Source organism: Pseudorca crassidens, chromosome 3 (genome assembly GCF_039906515.1).
Source record: "Pseudorca crassidens isolate mPseCra1 chromosome 3, mPseCra1.hap1, whole genome shotgun sequence".
Taxonomy (NCBI): Eukaryota; Metazoa; Chordata; class Mammalia; order Artiodactyla; family Delphinidae; genus Pseudorca; species Pseudorca crassidens.
This window is the reverse complement of record NC_090298.1, coordinates 49672767-49689370: the sequence shown is the minus strand read 5'-3', so window position 1 is coordinate 49689370 and position 16604 is coordinate 49672767.

The window sequence follows — 16604 nt, the reverse complement described above, 5'->3', positions numbered from 1 at the left end:
CTAATAGAGATTTGGTACCAGGAATAAAATATGAACAAATGAAGATATGGTTAAACCCTGACTAATATATCCAGGTCTCTCTAACGTCCATGACTGTGAAACTTGAAGCAAAACAAAGCAAAAACAAAAGTGAGAATTAAGGAGAAGAAAATAGCCTCATTGTCAACCTTCCCTGGGCTTTAAAGAAAGCTTGGGGGTGATTTATATAAAAGCTAAGTGACATTGTAAAAAGAAAGCAAAACAAATCCTTCAGCTACTTTCTCTAAGCCTCTAAAACCTAAAAATGTAAAGTGTCCTTCCCCAAGAAATAAAAGGCCTGCCTTCATTAAAATGCCAGTAAATTCCATAATAATAAACTGAATCCTAATCAGTGGAATCATTCCTCAACTGAAGGAAGAGACATGGTCCCCATGTGGAAGTCCCTGCCATCTGGCAGATGAAGATCTGATGACGAAGTCCCCTGGCCTCATGCACATGCCTTTCCCACTTTAACTCCAACTCTAAAGCCATGAGTTGTCAGCTAAGAGTCTGGTGTATGTTTTCCTGGTTCTGCCTCTCCATTCCCACAAAGATGACCAAATCCATGGTCCTGGAAGGTCATTCACCAACAAGTTTTATTGACACCTACTCTCTCCAGGCTCTTCTCTGGGTGCTGAAGATAAGTTATTGTCTTTGAGAGCTTGCTTTGTGGTTGGGGAAATAATTTTTTTGTTTACTTTTATATATATTTTTTACTTTATTCCCTTATTTTACTTTAATATATGAATAGGTTAGTAAGTAATTAACTTGGGGATCTAGTAAGGGTTATGATGAAAACGAAGTTGGGTCATGGGGTGGAAGTGGTGACGGGGCGAGAGAGCACAGGGCAGACTCCCTAAGGAGCTAAGACCTGGAGGATGAGGTGGAGGGAACCAAGCAGAGCTCTGGAGTGTGGAAGATTGTGAAAGCAGCCACAAAAGCTAATGCGGCGCTAGCAAACAAGATGCAGTGGCTTGGAAAGTACGTGCACATCAGGCTCACTCTCTTGCTGATCCAGAAATCCTGCGACTGCGAGCATGTGAAGACGCCTGGGCCAGCTAAATAAAGTGGTTGTTATTTTAAACCATTAAGTTGTGGGATGTTTGTTACATACCAAATGCTCACTGATACATGGAGGTCCTCACTTGTTACATTTGAGATGGGGTCTAGGGAATTTTATAAAGTCCACCTTCTCGCTCAGCATTCAGCTTTATCCACACCTCTGTGAGCGCCTCCTCTTTGTCCTGACTCACTCTTGGAGGTAGCTCTCAATGGGAGGCTGATGTTTCTGTGTGTCTTGCAAGCAGAGGCATTGACTGACTTTGTTCCAGAATATCTTTTCAAGTATTTTTGTTTAGTGAACAGCCTTGGGAGACAGAGATAGTGTGATGCTTCGGAGCACAGGGTAAGCGTGCTTACTCTGTAAAAGATGCGAGTTCCTTAAGCTCCAAGGTCCTTTCCTATATGTGCACATCACCTTGTCCTGTTCACATCACCTGGTAAGAATTGGGACTTGGGGAAGGGGGTACAAGAAATCGCCAATATTCTGGCCACTGCTGATGCTGTGAGCAATAAAGTCCTTTGTTTCTCACTCAGGAGTTTCCAGTCTCTGCTGGCATCCATGAACCTGGGGCAGGACAACTCGTTAAATTGCAAGAAGGCAAAATCTTAGACCGTTCACATTTCCTGACACCAATTAATCAAAACTTCCATAAAACTATCAGCCAAACTCACGTAGGGGATGCTTCTCTGAGTGTCTGTAAAGGTACATTTCTCTGCAAATTACCCTGAAAACACATTAAATCATTAAAGAAAAAGGAAATGGTGGGCTAGATACAGATATACTAGAAACACAGAGCTTTAAAGGCAAAAGAAAAATATAGCTTGTCTCTCCACTTCCTGCTTTCTCTTTCCACCCACGCCCCCAGCACACAGCGAAAAGGAAGCTGACCCGAGCTGTATTATGCACGAACTCCATCACAGGGGCACGTGGAGTAAGAAACCAGTGAAGCCAGAAAACGTTTTAAGTCTTTATTATAACAACCTAAGAAAAACAATCAGAGTTCTCGCTCCATTGGCTACTTACACAAAATTTTCATGCATCCTAGCATCTTAACACAATTCAAATCTCCATTTTCAGAGCAAGAGAGATATATATTTATTCCTAACCCCATTCTCCTCAGTTCAGCCTTTCTACCAGGAAGCTGTGTCTATCCATTTAACGCGTTCTCAGGTTTGTCAGATAAGTTATTGCTCTTAGACTAGAACGCTGGTAGGGGAAGGTTGACGGAGGAAAGATGCTGAGGCTCTCAGGAGAATCCACTTAGGGCATCAGTTAAATGCCCGCTGAGACGTCCTACAGAGGAGCAGTTACTGAATCAGACCAGAGTTGAGCACCTGAGCTGAGCTTTCAGACAATGTCCTTGTCGCCTATCTTTGGGTAAATGTGTTTGCGAGCCAATAGCTTTTTCCCACAAGGCTCAGCCAGGACATAATCCACCCACAAGCTCCATCAGCCATAAGGTACCAATTCCTCTAAGTATAAGCAGAATGGTGGTTTTCAACCTTGGTTGCTCAATAGAAACTCCTAGGGAGCTTTTTAAAAAATACTGATTTCTGTAGGCCCACCCTAGGCCAATTAAGTTAGAATCTCAGGGGGAGCCAGGAATGAAAACCTTGTTAGAGCATGACAGTAGAGTATAGCTCTGGGCATATAAATATCAAACCAAATGCCTTTCTTCCCAATCCATCCTATTCTAGAGGGGGAATTAGTCAAGTTTTAAGATATGTATTTCTTTAGCCTGAATTGGAGATCAGAACTCTCGTTCACTTGTTCATTCAATAAACATTTGTTGATCACCTGGTAAATGTCATATACACCCTCAAGGAGTCAGAATCACAGGGGAAGACAGACAAGAGAGCCAGCAACTTCAGTGCCTCGGAGGGGAAGGCAGATGCTACACAGCACAGCGGCGGGGCACCCACAGATCACGTGTCTTTCTTCTCCTGCCCATCTCAGTCCTTGGCCTCCTCGCCCTCACCCCTGAACCCCAATCCTGATGCACTTGTGATTGTTAGGTCCCGATTGTAAGGGGATGTTCATCACTCAACAATCATCTACCCAAACGAGACAGTGCTTTTAATAAATCTTGTGAGCACCTGAATAGCCTTTTCCTCTCTTATTCAAAACAGAAAGAAAAGGAAAAAACAACTGACATTCCTAAACCCCAAGGTTACATGGAAATTCGGAAGTGACACATTCTCAGTGGGTTTCAAGCTAGAGAAAAGGCTGACGAAATGGGCCCCTGGCATCCTCTGCATGGAGGAAGCCAGTGCCCGTGGCAGAACCTTTTATGGAAAAATATCTGACCGGAGCACAGCTGCCAAGGAGCACAAACAAACCAGAGCTGGAGAAGACGAAGGCGCTCTCAGACCTATAAGATACGGGGGGAGCGGGTGTTACCTGTTCTCAGCACACAGGGAGTAACGTCTTACAGCCACATTATCAGAGAGTATAATCTGCCTTATTTTTTTTTTTTTACATAGACTACCAAGCATCCTCCACAAAATGAGCCAGACAGCCAGACTTCTTTTTTGGGAATGCTGAATCTTATAGTGTACTTTTTAACATTTTCTGGAATAAGCACTGCTATGTGTACCCTTCACGCTGTGCTGTGATGAAGAGGAAAATTGGACTTGAACATCTGCTCCATGACTTAATAGTTGGATATCTTAGGAAAGTAATTTCTCCGAATACTTACATCCCTGGTCTGTAAGTTGGGGAAAATGATCACAGGATTATTGCCGAGACTGAATGAAATGATACCTGTAAAGCCCTTACTTCAGTGTCTGGCACACAGTAGGTATTCAGAAAGAGTATCTATCAGTGTCTCCACAATCCAAACCCACACTTGGAAGGAGACAAAATATAGCAACTTTGAATTTCTGGTTTCCTGCAGCAGTGTCCTACGTGTTTCTCCTTGCCTAATAAAGAAAAAAGAAAAATCCTGCGTTTAATAAACAGTATCTCCCAGATCAGGCCCATGTGGTACTGAGCAGATATGGGACAATATCTGGGATGACACATCAGGATCCTGCTCTCACACACTGTGAGACAGTAAAACGTCTGTAATATCCTGTTGCTGCATATCTGTGTAGACTCTTCCACATTATCACTTGTAAGCCAACTTTTCAGAACACTCCGGTAGACAAATGGAGAAAAATAGGACTTCCTCTCAAGTTAGAAAATATTCCTTTATTTTATTTATTTATTAATATATTTTAGGTTTTCTTAAAATTTTTATTGGAGTACACTGTTGCGTTAGTTTCTGCTGTACAGCAAAGTAAATCAGCTATACATATACATACATCCCCTCCCCTCTTTTTTGGCTTTCCTTCCCATCTAGCTCACCACAGAGCACTAAGTTCCCTGTGCTATACAGCAGGTTCTCATTAGTTATCTATTTTATACATAGCAGTGTATATATGTCAATCGCAATCTGCCAGTTCATCCCCCGCCGTTTCCCCCTTGGTGTCCATACATTTGTTCCCTATGCCTGTGTCTCTATTCCTGCTTTGCAAATAAGTTCATCTGTACCATTTTTCTAGATTCCACATATAAGCGATATTATACAATATTTTTTTCTCTTTCTGACTTACTTTACTCTGTATGACAGTCTCTAGATCCACCCATGTCTCTGCAAATGGCACAATTTTGTTCCTTTTATGGGTGAGTAATATTCCATTGTATATATGTACCACATCTTCTTTATCCATTCCTCTGTTGATGGACATTTAGGTTGCTTCCATGTCCTGGATATTGTAAACAGAGCTGCAATGAATATTGGGGTGCATGTATCTTTTTGAATTATGGTTTTCTCTGGGTATATGCCCAGGAGTGGGATTGCTGGGTCATATGGTAGCTCTATTTTTAGTTTTTTAAGGAAACTCCATACTGTTCTCCACAGTGGCTGTATCAATTTACATTCCCACCAACAGTGCAAGAGGGTTTCCTTTTCTCCACACCCTCTCCAGCATTTATTGTTTATAGATTTTTTGATGATCGCCATTCTGACAGGTGTGAGGTGATAAATAATTCTGGTTTTGATTTGCATTTCTCTGATAATTAGTGATGTTGAACATCTTTTCATGTGTTTGTGCCTTTATTTCAATGTTCTTTTATTTAAAAACCCTTTTCCAGAGTCAGGCCCACCGGTGTGAACTGAAGGAAAAGAGCAGGGAGTGAGGTGATGATGAGGCTAAGGGTTCTTGAAGAGCAACAAACACAAGGAGAAAGGACAGAGGCAGGCACCCAAATGGGGCACATCTGGGACCCAGGTTCTCTGGGCCCAGGAACAAGCTGAGGGGAGCCAGCGCCCAACTGCGGGAGTTTTAAGTGGCACGTGCTCAATCCAGGCCCAGCATCCATTTCTTCAAATCTTCAGCATGGCTCCTCTAGGTGCAGAAGGACCAGCTCCAACCATTCATGTAGAGCAGCTCCCACAGGGACTTCCAACAGTTCACTGTGCAGCCAGAAATCAAGATCTCGTGGCCTCAGTTCCCACGATAAATGGAGCCACTTGTACCTGTAGAGAGGCGTTGTGTGCAAGCAAAGTTGGATTCGGGAAGCAACTTCTTGCCATCTTTCAGCCTAACCTTTTCTTGGGTACTGACTAAGGAATGCGTACAGTTAGACATTACGCTTTTTCCTGTCTTCTCTTAGTCAGCTGGCCACATCTCAAGCACTGAGCTAACTCTACATTGTCTTTTAGAAACAGGACGCTACTCAGGAACATACATCACTTCAAAATGGCATGCAGACACTCAAGGAGTCTGCCGTATTCTTGAGCCCCCAGAAGTGCAAACAAAAGGGAGACACTGAGGAGCAAAGAGACAGAAGAATAAAAAGTCCTCATCTCTATCATAAGCAGGACCATCATAAGTGGTCAATTAATTTGAAGAAATCAAGGCTGTAAGTCATGGAAACAGATACATTCTTATCATAAATGTGTTATTTTAGTTTAAAATATAGAAGTGCAGATCCATTCACCAAGGCCTTCCCACTGGGTGTGGGTCCATTCATTCAAACTTCCCACTGTCCTTCTTGCAAGAAACATTTCTAAGACGCATCCTTCTGGTGGAGACTGCTGCCTCTTCATCCAAATCCATTCTCACCCTCTCTCTGATAAAAGGATTTTAGCTCAGCATGTTTTTGCCCCCAAACCATACGTTTCCCAGTCTCTCCTGTAGTTAGGCATGGTTTAACTACAGTCACGTGGTCATGTGACTGAGTTTTTGTCAGTGGAGTGTTGGCAGAAGTGAGGGTGACTCTTGTGACTGATGTCTTGAGATAAAGGTTATGCCTCTTCAATGCTCTCTGTCCTTTTCTGATTCCAGAACCCATAACACAGTTTCTACCATTTAGGTACCAACAAGGCCTAGGGGGTTGGCAGAACAAAATGATGAAAATCCTGGATCCCTGAATGACTGCACAGACCAACTCCCCTCTGAACTAGAATGATCAACTTGGATTACTACATAGGACCAAAAAAAAACAACAAGCAAATAAAATTCCATCTTCTTTAAGCCAACAAATTGTGAGGCATATCTGTACAGCAGCCTTAGACCTCTCCTCACAATCTAATGATCTATGATATCCAGATTGAACTTATTAATAAAGACTAAAAGTTTTTTAAGTTATATATATATACATATGCGAAGCAATTGGAGGGTAAATCCATCACACTTTTTATGACTTTCCCTCTGTTTCTTTATAGATGTCTCACCACATCTTACTTGAAATTTTTAAAGGTACTGTTTTATCAAGTCTTTACAAAGCATTCAATTTCGTTTTCGTAGAAATAGTTTTCTTCATTTTCACCCTCACATTTCATCCTTTTATAGTAATATGTAATTACATTCTTAGTTAGAAAACAACACAGCTGGTATATACACATTGCTGAGCACGCCGACCCCTGGTGTGTCAGTTAGCCGTTGCTTGGTTGCAAACCATCCTGAGGCCCACACTTCCACAGTCAGCAGTGGAGACTGGGCTCTGGGAGCTCCTTGTGTGTCAGCTGCCATCAGCTGGGCCACTCTGCTTCTGGGGTCTGACAGAATGTTGGCTGAGGTGAAGGGGCCAGCAGACCACCTGGGCTTGTTCAGTGAGCCACAGCGTACTTGTCACTTCTGCCACATCCTGTGGTTCAAAGCAAGTCCCAAGGCCAGCCACTGTTCAAGGGTAGGGGAAGAGACTCCACCCTCTTAGAGGAATTGCAAAGGGGCATGGATACAAGGAGCGAGTGAGCTGTGAACATATTTCATAAACGGTTTCCACACCTGGTAAACACACCCTGGAGGGGTGGGAGTGGAAGCAAGTGGACAGATCTCATGAGTGACCCTCCAGCCAAGAGGGTGCCAACGGGTGTCAAGCGTGTCAGTCAGTATGATTCGTGGGGGAATGGAGATCCCCTGCTATTCTAGGAAAACTGTGAAGTGGACACTGTTAAAGAGAGCTCCTGCTATTCCCAAAACCTGAGAAGCTTTTAGAGCGAGACAACCTGTTTTTACCTTCCAAGTTACAAGCATCTGGGGGTAAGACTGACGTGGCAGAGAGAGTTGGATGGTGCTCACCAAATGCCCCCTGTGCATCCTCTTTCCTCACATTCCCTCACCTGCTGCAGTTCTACTGGGGCCACGTGCCTGGTTCTGGCTCATGAACTATGTCACTTATGGGCTGAAACAGTAAAAGCCAATGTGCCTCCTCAATCCCTCTTTTCCCTTTTAGCAGCCACCCTGAAATCCACACGTACCAAACGGTGTAGCTACAAGATTAGGGAGGGCCACACAACCCAGAATGAACTTTACATGACGGAGTATTCACTGTGCTGTGTTACACCACTGAGATTTCAGGATTTATCTTATACCCTAGCATATGCAAGTCTGTCCTGATTTATTCAAATGGTAATGTTAGGCTGAAAACGCACAAGGACTCTGGGGAGACCAAAATGATCTGCGAAGTGCATCCCGTGCTCAAGAATCAGAGGTCAATGATTAGCATGTAGAGTTCTTAAAATAGATTCCCAGGAACACAGAATTACTATAGTGTCAGGTTACTTATATTCCCAAAAAATAAGTAGTTTTTTTTTTTTAAAGAGAGCTCTTTGATAAGCCCCGAGTACCAGGAAAAGATAACATGAAAGACCATTCTCTGTGTGCCAAATTCACCTCCAACTCTAGAGCTTCAGCGGGGGGTCGGAGGGCTCAGGTCCTATGGTAGGCGGAAGGGGCGCAATGTGTCCATTTTTACTTTACTCTGAATAAATCCCATTGCTCAGGACCACTGGATACTGACTCAGTTTATAGATCACCCCACCAGTTCCCCAAAGGGAGGAATACGGAAGGGGCCTGGTTTCAAATCAATAGACTGAGAGTAGGAAAAGTTCTAGATAACCACAGACCCTCCAAGTAGGAGCCTAACCTCATTCCAACCCCATCCCCTGGAAGGCATGCTACTCTCACAACCAGAGCTCCCTGATTGTAAATGGGAAAGACCATGGTCAAACCCTAAACACAAAAGCTCCAGACACAGTGTTCTAAGGAGAGCTTCAGTAAGGCAGACAGTTCACTTGAGTGTAAGTGGACTCTGCCCCCTAGGATGCCTTTTTGTCTCTTTGTGAGTGGGGAGAAAGAGTGTCAGCTTCACTACCATGATAATTAGAATTGGAAAAAGCAGCAGATAAATGTGTCTGTCCATATTGTGTCATCATGATACAGCAGTTACAAGTATTCTGAGACACTGAAACAAAACATGCATTTAGAAGCATGTGTAAGTTTTCAGGGGTTTGAGCATCTTCCTCAGACATATCACTTCAGATGACACTCCTCTAAATCTGTAATATCCCCGTAGCCTGGTAAATCTGGTGAGAATGGGGGAAGGATCAACTATAATGTATGCAGGTTAACAGAGAGCTGCACTTAAAGAAAAAGAAATAGTTGAGGAGGCTTGGGTTGGCATGGAGAGGACTAGACAGAGAAGATAATAACAACTAAAGAGATGATGCAAATGATCCAATTCTCATACATTTAAAATCAACAACCTGGGTTCTTTTCTGACGCGAGGCACTAGGATTGGCACTAGAGCCCTGGTCACCTAACCTCACAGACTGCACCTGCATTCTCTGTAGATTACAAGATATCCCAGTGTCCCTTCTCCCAGGGATAATAAGTGAAATATCTAACAACTGGTCCAGCACGGTCAGTAGTGAATAAAACAAAAGCAAAAATCAATAAAGCACAGGCATGGACCAGTCTGAAGGAAGGACAGCCTCAACCCCCCAGGGCAGTCCTCAATCAGCTGCCACCCTCCACATACCTGGGCACCGCACTGACGGCCCTTGTACTGCCTCACCCAGCTGAAGCACATTCAGTTTTCAAAAAATTTGTTTCACCCCACTAAAAGAGAAAAAACCAAAACCATCTTCTAAATTGAGAAGGAAATATGCCATGTACATTTTTTAACCTTCTGCATGGCCCCTGGCATATTCAGCTCTCTGGGGTACCTGTTTTGGTGACTGAAGCAATAAGGATCTGGATGGCATTGAGGATCCTGAGAAGCTGGGGGACACTGTCAGATCCACTGTCCAAATCCTTCCCAGTCCTCACAGCCCAGTTTGGACACCACTTCAGTAAAATCTTCTCAGATACCTTGCCCAGAAGAAACCTCCCAGAGCAACTTCTCTGAAGTATTCTTATGACACTTATCCCATTCTGCTTTTCAAAAATGCATTTCTCTCTTCCCAGAAACTTCAAATTCTGGGAAGGCAGGGCTCACACATGTTTTTTGTTTTTTTAATTTTTGAATTTTATTATATTTATTTTTTTATACAGCAGGTTCTTATTAGTCATCAGTTTTATACACATCAGTGTATACATGTCAATTCCAATCACCCAATTCATCACACCATCACCACCACCCCCGCCGCTTTCCTCACTTGGTGTCCATACGTTTGTTCTCTACATCTGTGTCTCCAATTTCTTCCCTGAAAACTCACACATGTTTAATCGTTGGATCCCTCACAGGCTGAGCATGGCGAATACCTGACCAAACAAGTGAAGGAAGGGAGCACAAGCCCAACCTGGGGGAGAGGGAATGGAGGGGAAGCTGAGGTAGAAGAGATGCTGGGGGTGGGGTTGGGAAGGGCAGGGAGGAGATTCATGTTTAAGGGTCAGGGAGTAGACATGGACAGACTCGGTGATGCCCAAGGCACTAGTGGACAGGGTTGTGACCCTGCATTTGGGGGAGATGCTCCCCATTTTCCCTCCTGGGAAATCTGAGAGCATCTCTTCCACTTTTTGGCACCTCCCCTCCCCTTTCACTTTGCTCTTTTCTACTGTAGGGTAACGTGACGTATATAGCATGACTACCAGAGGTCAGCATCATATAGGACACAAAATTAAACCAATAAGTTATTGGATACCTACTATGCAAGGCACTGTTATGGAACTAAAAGTCATGATGCTTATAGATCTTACTAATTGAGTGTGAAATGAAAAGGAAATTTCCCAGTCAGGGAAACTATCAAGTTCATTCCACATAACACTCATCAATGATTTGTCATCACTTCAATGAACTCTTTCCTGGCACAAGCACACCTGTTTGGGCGTAAAAGCTGTTAGATATTCAGTGTTGATAGGAGCGTGGTGAAAATGGTATACGCATACACTGCTGGGGGCATTATCACCAGAAAAAAATATAGAGCAATATAACTTTTTGGCTATAAAAATATTCATACATTTGACCACATAATTCCAATCCTGAGACTATGTCCTTTGGCAATAAATCAACAGAAGAAAAAAGTACATATTATAGCACCACATTCAACACCTTAAAACGGAAACAATTCAAATGTCAATAATAGGGAAAAGATTTTATAACTTTATGGTTAGTTTAATCACAATGAATTATGTAACTATAACAGTGGGTATTTATGGGAAATTTGTGGATATATAAAATATTTATAAATAATAGTAAATGACAAGAGCATACTTCAAAGTTTTTTGAGTACTACAGACATAACCGTGCAAAACTCTACGTGCATACGGACAAGAACAAAAAGATAATACTCAAAAATAATGAAAAAGATAACCACAGGAATTCCTTGGCAGTCCAGTGGTTAGGACTCCGCACTTTCACTGCTGTGGGCCTGGCTTCAATTCTGGTCAGGAAACTAAGATCCCACAAGCCACAGGGTGAGGGCAAAAAAAAAAAAAAAAATAGAAAAAGAAAAAGATAACCAGATGTGTTAAGGCAGTGGATTATTTTTAACTTAATTCTATTAAAAGTAAGGGTGCTACTTGGCAGAGTTCCACAGGAATGGAAAGAGGGGAGAAGTGAGAAGGTCAGTGAAAGACTAAAGGGGGAAGAAAGACTTTAGCCCACGACAAATTTCACCAACAACATACTGACGTTCACAGAGCTGCAATATCTGTTTGGCATTGAGTGTTTCCAATAAGGATAATGATTAGATAATTTGTAATAAGAAAGCATGCTAATGAATGAAATCTACTTATTCAAAAGGAGACTTATTCATGAATTCTTTCCCCTTTCCAAATTACATGCATGCTTGACTATATTAGATATGTATGGATATGTATTTGAATTTAATATAAAAAGAATGTGTTTGGAGTGGGTACCCTGGCTGTGGCCCCACCGTAAACCAGCTGTGTGGAGCTGAGAAAGTGACTGACAACCCCTGGGTCGCCATTTCTCCACGTACAAAATAAAAGAGCCAAACTGCAACTCTGAGGGGCCCTGGGCTGTAACATCTCCTGAAACTGGGAAATCTCCCATTTCTGGGAACTTGATGGAGTACACAGATCCAGCTCTTCTTTCCATTTAGCAATGTCCAGACTCCTGAATTAGGCAGGGAACCTGCCTTTAGGGGTTCTGACCACACCGGGTTAGAGCTTATCACCACTCATAGTTCTTTATTTATCAAATTACACTTACATGGTGCTTATGCCCTGTTAGGCGCTATTGATGAGTACTAACTCATTTAATCTCTCCAAGCACTCTAGGATGTAGAAAATACTCTACACTCGTTTTACAGATGAAGAAACTGAGGCACGAGCAGTTAATAATTTCTCAAGGTCACTCAGCCGGCAAGTAGCAGAGCTGGGTCTCAAGTCCAAACAGTCTAGATCCAAAGTTCATACTCTTAACCATGAAGGGATGGATTTGGGAGGCTGTTTTCTGTTCATGTGACACCCACGACCCCCAACTCTCCAGCTAGGAGTTCGCAATCTCATAAGAGGAAAAGAAGGCTCAAATATAAAATTGCCAAGAGCATCCTACCTAAGAATGGCTCAGAATACTCCAAACTTTATCCTTCACGTTGGTGTTAGATAAGACCTAATGGATCCTTGTGGACTAACTAGGTTTACCAACACCTTCTGTAAGTCTGGCATTAAGAATAGACCACGTGGAATTTGGAATAAGAGGAAAGGGCAGATAAACAAGATCAAGTGCACTCCAGGGTGGGCCATCTCAGGACACATGCTTAAAAAAATGAAACTGAGTATTCAAAAGCCAGCCCTGGTTCCACCCAGGTCCCTAAGTTTCCCCTACCATTCCCATTCCTTGGTGATCGTTCCCTCTTCTGAACCCAGAGGGAGGAATTCAGCAAATACTTGTAATAAGAATGTGAACCGTAGAATAACAGATCCAATGAAGACAGAATTTGGTAAAGTATCTGTTTGGCTCAATTTAGACAATAGAATTGTCTTGAAAATTAATCTTTCCTTTTCTGTTTATAACAGCAAAACATGTTCATTACAGATATTTCAAATGATACAGAAAAATATATAAAGAAGAAAATAAATACCTACAATAGAACCACCCACTGTTAACCTTATGGTACATATCTCTTGATCTTTTTTCTGTGCATCTTTGTGTATTTTTGATACAATATTGGGATATAATTCGATAGCCTGCTTTTTTTCACTTAACAATAAAGCATCAGCTGTAATGACTATATGGAATTATATGTGAGTAGTAGGATTAAAAAATATGCAAAAACAAAACTGACAGTGGGTGCTTTTGCCTTCTAATATGAGAGGTTACATAATTTCTATCAGTGGAGAAAATTATATACTGTGTCATTCCATTTGGAGACTGGTTGGAGACCTAGAAAGTCAAATCTAATCATCCCAATCCTTCTGTGTTACTAAAGAGCTTAAACCCAGAGTAGACAAGTCCTTTGTGAGTGTTTGGATCTACAAGCAGAGGGCTAAAGTCATGGAGGGTGAAAGAGGTAGAGCAATATGATGGGGACCCAGAGTAATGGAACTTTTCAGGAGTCTATGATGACACTAAATAACAGAAACACCTACTCCAACCTTTAGTACAGGCTGCTGCACACCCAGATGCCTCACCAGAGTGGGCTGAGGATAAACCAAGAAAAGAGGACAAGCGATGTGTCTGGGCTGCCTCGCAGTCTGTGAGATGAAAACTGAGGTTGACAAAGCCAGAAGTCAGCACTGCAAATGCCTGTAAGAACTTGGCTCCTGGAAATTCATCAAAGTCCTAGAGAGGATATTGAATTTTCCACACGCTGTCAGATAAAGAGCTTGAGCCAATTTCATTTCAGTCTCAACAGATAGGGAAGCTCAGATGCCATGTAGCTATAGTGATGTCCCATAATTTATTTATTCAGTCTCCAACCATTGTTCATTTATATTGTTTATGCTTTTTCACTCTTACCAATGAAATGATAAACACTATAGCAGAGACTGTTAGCTAGTCACCAAATCCATGTCCTTCTCCTCTTCCTGAGCACAAAACTAGATTATACCTCCTAGCTTCCTGTATAATTAGATGTGGCCATAAGACAGAGTTAGAGCCAACAGAAAGTAAATGGAGGTGATGTGCCATCTCTTGGCCAAGGCTTTTAAATAGTGGTGGACTTCATGCCTTCTCTTTCTCCTTCTGCCCACTAGATGCTAAAAATGACAAGGCTCTAAGGAATGATGAGGCCACAGATGGAGGGAGGCTGGATCCCTGAATTACTTCATGGAAGAGAGCCTTTTGCCAGCCAGGAATCCCACTTTGAAGCGTTTCATGAGTGAGAAAAAGCCATTCTACCTTTTTTTGGCTTATCTGGAACTACATTATTGGTTTGTCCTAACTCTACAGACATCTTGAAACATCAGTGCCTGCACACCTATCTATACTAGTTAGGACTGTCACTAATTCGTGTTCAAGTTTGGAACATTTTAAGGCATTTGATAATCTATGGCCAAACCGAACCCAGAATTTTGCCTCTGATAATCATTTGAGGTCGTTCCAATTCCTGTAACTGTACATTACAGTGTATAAAATGGCTTTCAACTCATCCCTTTATAGAGAAGTAAAAAATATTGGTTGAGAATGACTGCACCCTCCCTCTGTACCGAGCATGTTATACACTTAGTTTACTACACACATTGAACCACAAAGAGCGACTTTCACTATTAACTGAGCCCAGATCTTCATTAGAAACCTCTCAGCACCCTTAATCTACATGGCACATCTCCATCTCACACTGTTCTAATCCAGCACCATCTTGTCTGAGCCAGATTGCCCACTGTTGGCTTCAGAGCCCTTGTTATACAGTCACAATTTTTGCTTGCTTGTTTGTTCAAAGTGAGTTTCCAAGTACTTTTAAGTGTTGTCTCTATATGAACTGCTTTTCAGAAAAGGGCCTTTTAGTGGAGTCTTGAAAGCAAAATTTGTATGTTTCAATACTTAGAAATCTCACTGAATCACCTACAAAGAACAATATAAGATGTGGCATATTCAACCCTGTACATGTAAAAATTGTATATTATAATGTACGACATATAATAAGGACTATAAAAGTAACATCTAACTTTCCTCAATTTTTGCTATTTTTCTCTTTTTTATGCTTAAAGTATTGACAATTAAGGGTTTACTTTTCAAGACCGATCCTCTGAAGGCTGACCTCCCAGAACTGGAGTTGCTCTTCTGCAAGGTCCCAAGGAAACTGGCTAAAGCTCACTCCTTGAAGCAATATATTCTGGTCAAGCACAAGATTTAGACTCCAGTTCCCCATCTCACCAGGATGGAGCTGAGGTGGCTAATCCTGCCACGAGCGGCCAAACGTTCCAAAGGCTTGGACATCAGTCCCTCTAGCTACCACATAGAGAAAGAGCCAGTGATTCCCTAGTCATGGAGCTTAAAAGCTCCACAGCCCAAGAGCTCCTCTCTGGAGTCTGGTGCCTGGTTCTGCCAGATTGCCAGGCCCAACCTACATGGTCAAGAGTGGACAGACATGCCTTCTACTGCCCCATCTCTGTGGATTTCCCAGGAGAACACTGCTCCAAGAGATGTACCATGTGCTGCTGACCATTTGGCTTTGTTTGCATGAAAAACATATACTTGAATTTGCAGAAGTTAAGATATGGCTCTAACGTACTCGATTTCCTGTCTCACCTACTCTCCAATTCTGTCAATGTGGTGAATGACATTAATGGATATTCCAGGGTTCAACCATCTTTGCGTTTTTAAGATAAACCAAACTGGATCATTAAAGCTCTACCTACATATATAAGTGTATATACGTTATACATTGTTGGGTTTTCATTTCTGCCTGACTCTTCTGGATCCCAAGATTATACTAACTTTACAAGGTGAGTTGAGGAACATTTACTCTTTTCTATGCTCTTGAAGAGCACTTCAAGATTAGAATTATGTTCCATGAATATTTGGTAGAATTTACCTATAATATAGGTGATTTGGAAGGATTGGTGATTTTTTTTATTACTGATCCGATTTCTGTAAGGATGTGGTTATTACCAGGGCACTCCAGGAAGCCTTAGGTAGCAAGTTCTGTGATCATCACTACCTGTTTCTGCAAGTTTCCCTGTCAGAACGGAAGCTCCACGGGGAAACACTGTGTTGGTTTCATTGATCACGGGGTTTCCACCTCACAGTACCAGCTTGAAATATATGTGTTGAATTAATGCTTTGTTAAATAAAACATTAAGGAAATCTACTGAAAAGCTATTAGAAATACTAAAAATATTTAATAATATTAACAAAGTAGCAAGGTACAAAGTAATTATGTATAGCCCTCAAATATCAGTATTGACTAGTTTGAAACTATACTGGAATCAAAATTTCCACCCACATTAGCAACAGCAAAGGGTCTAGGAACAAAATTAAGATGAAATGCAGATATTAACAAAAGAAAACTAAAAACATGTTTGATGGACACAGAATATTTGAATAAATGAGGAGACGTACACATTCTGAAAGTGGAAGACTGTATCTTGTAAAGAGATCAGTGCTCTAAAAAATAAATCCATTAATTTACTTTCAAATAAAGGAGGGGAAACAGAATACAAAGCCTTATGAACTAAAACAGTATGATAACAGCATAAGGTTCAGTAAATGGATAAATGGAAAAAAGAGAAAGCTCAGTGTATATATATGATGATGGCATTGACAGTGAGAGAAAATACTTACACGTACTTACTATGCGCCAGCTACTGTTCTACATGTTTTATGTTTTTATCCTTAAAAC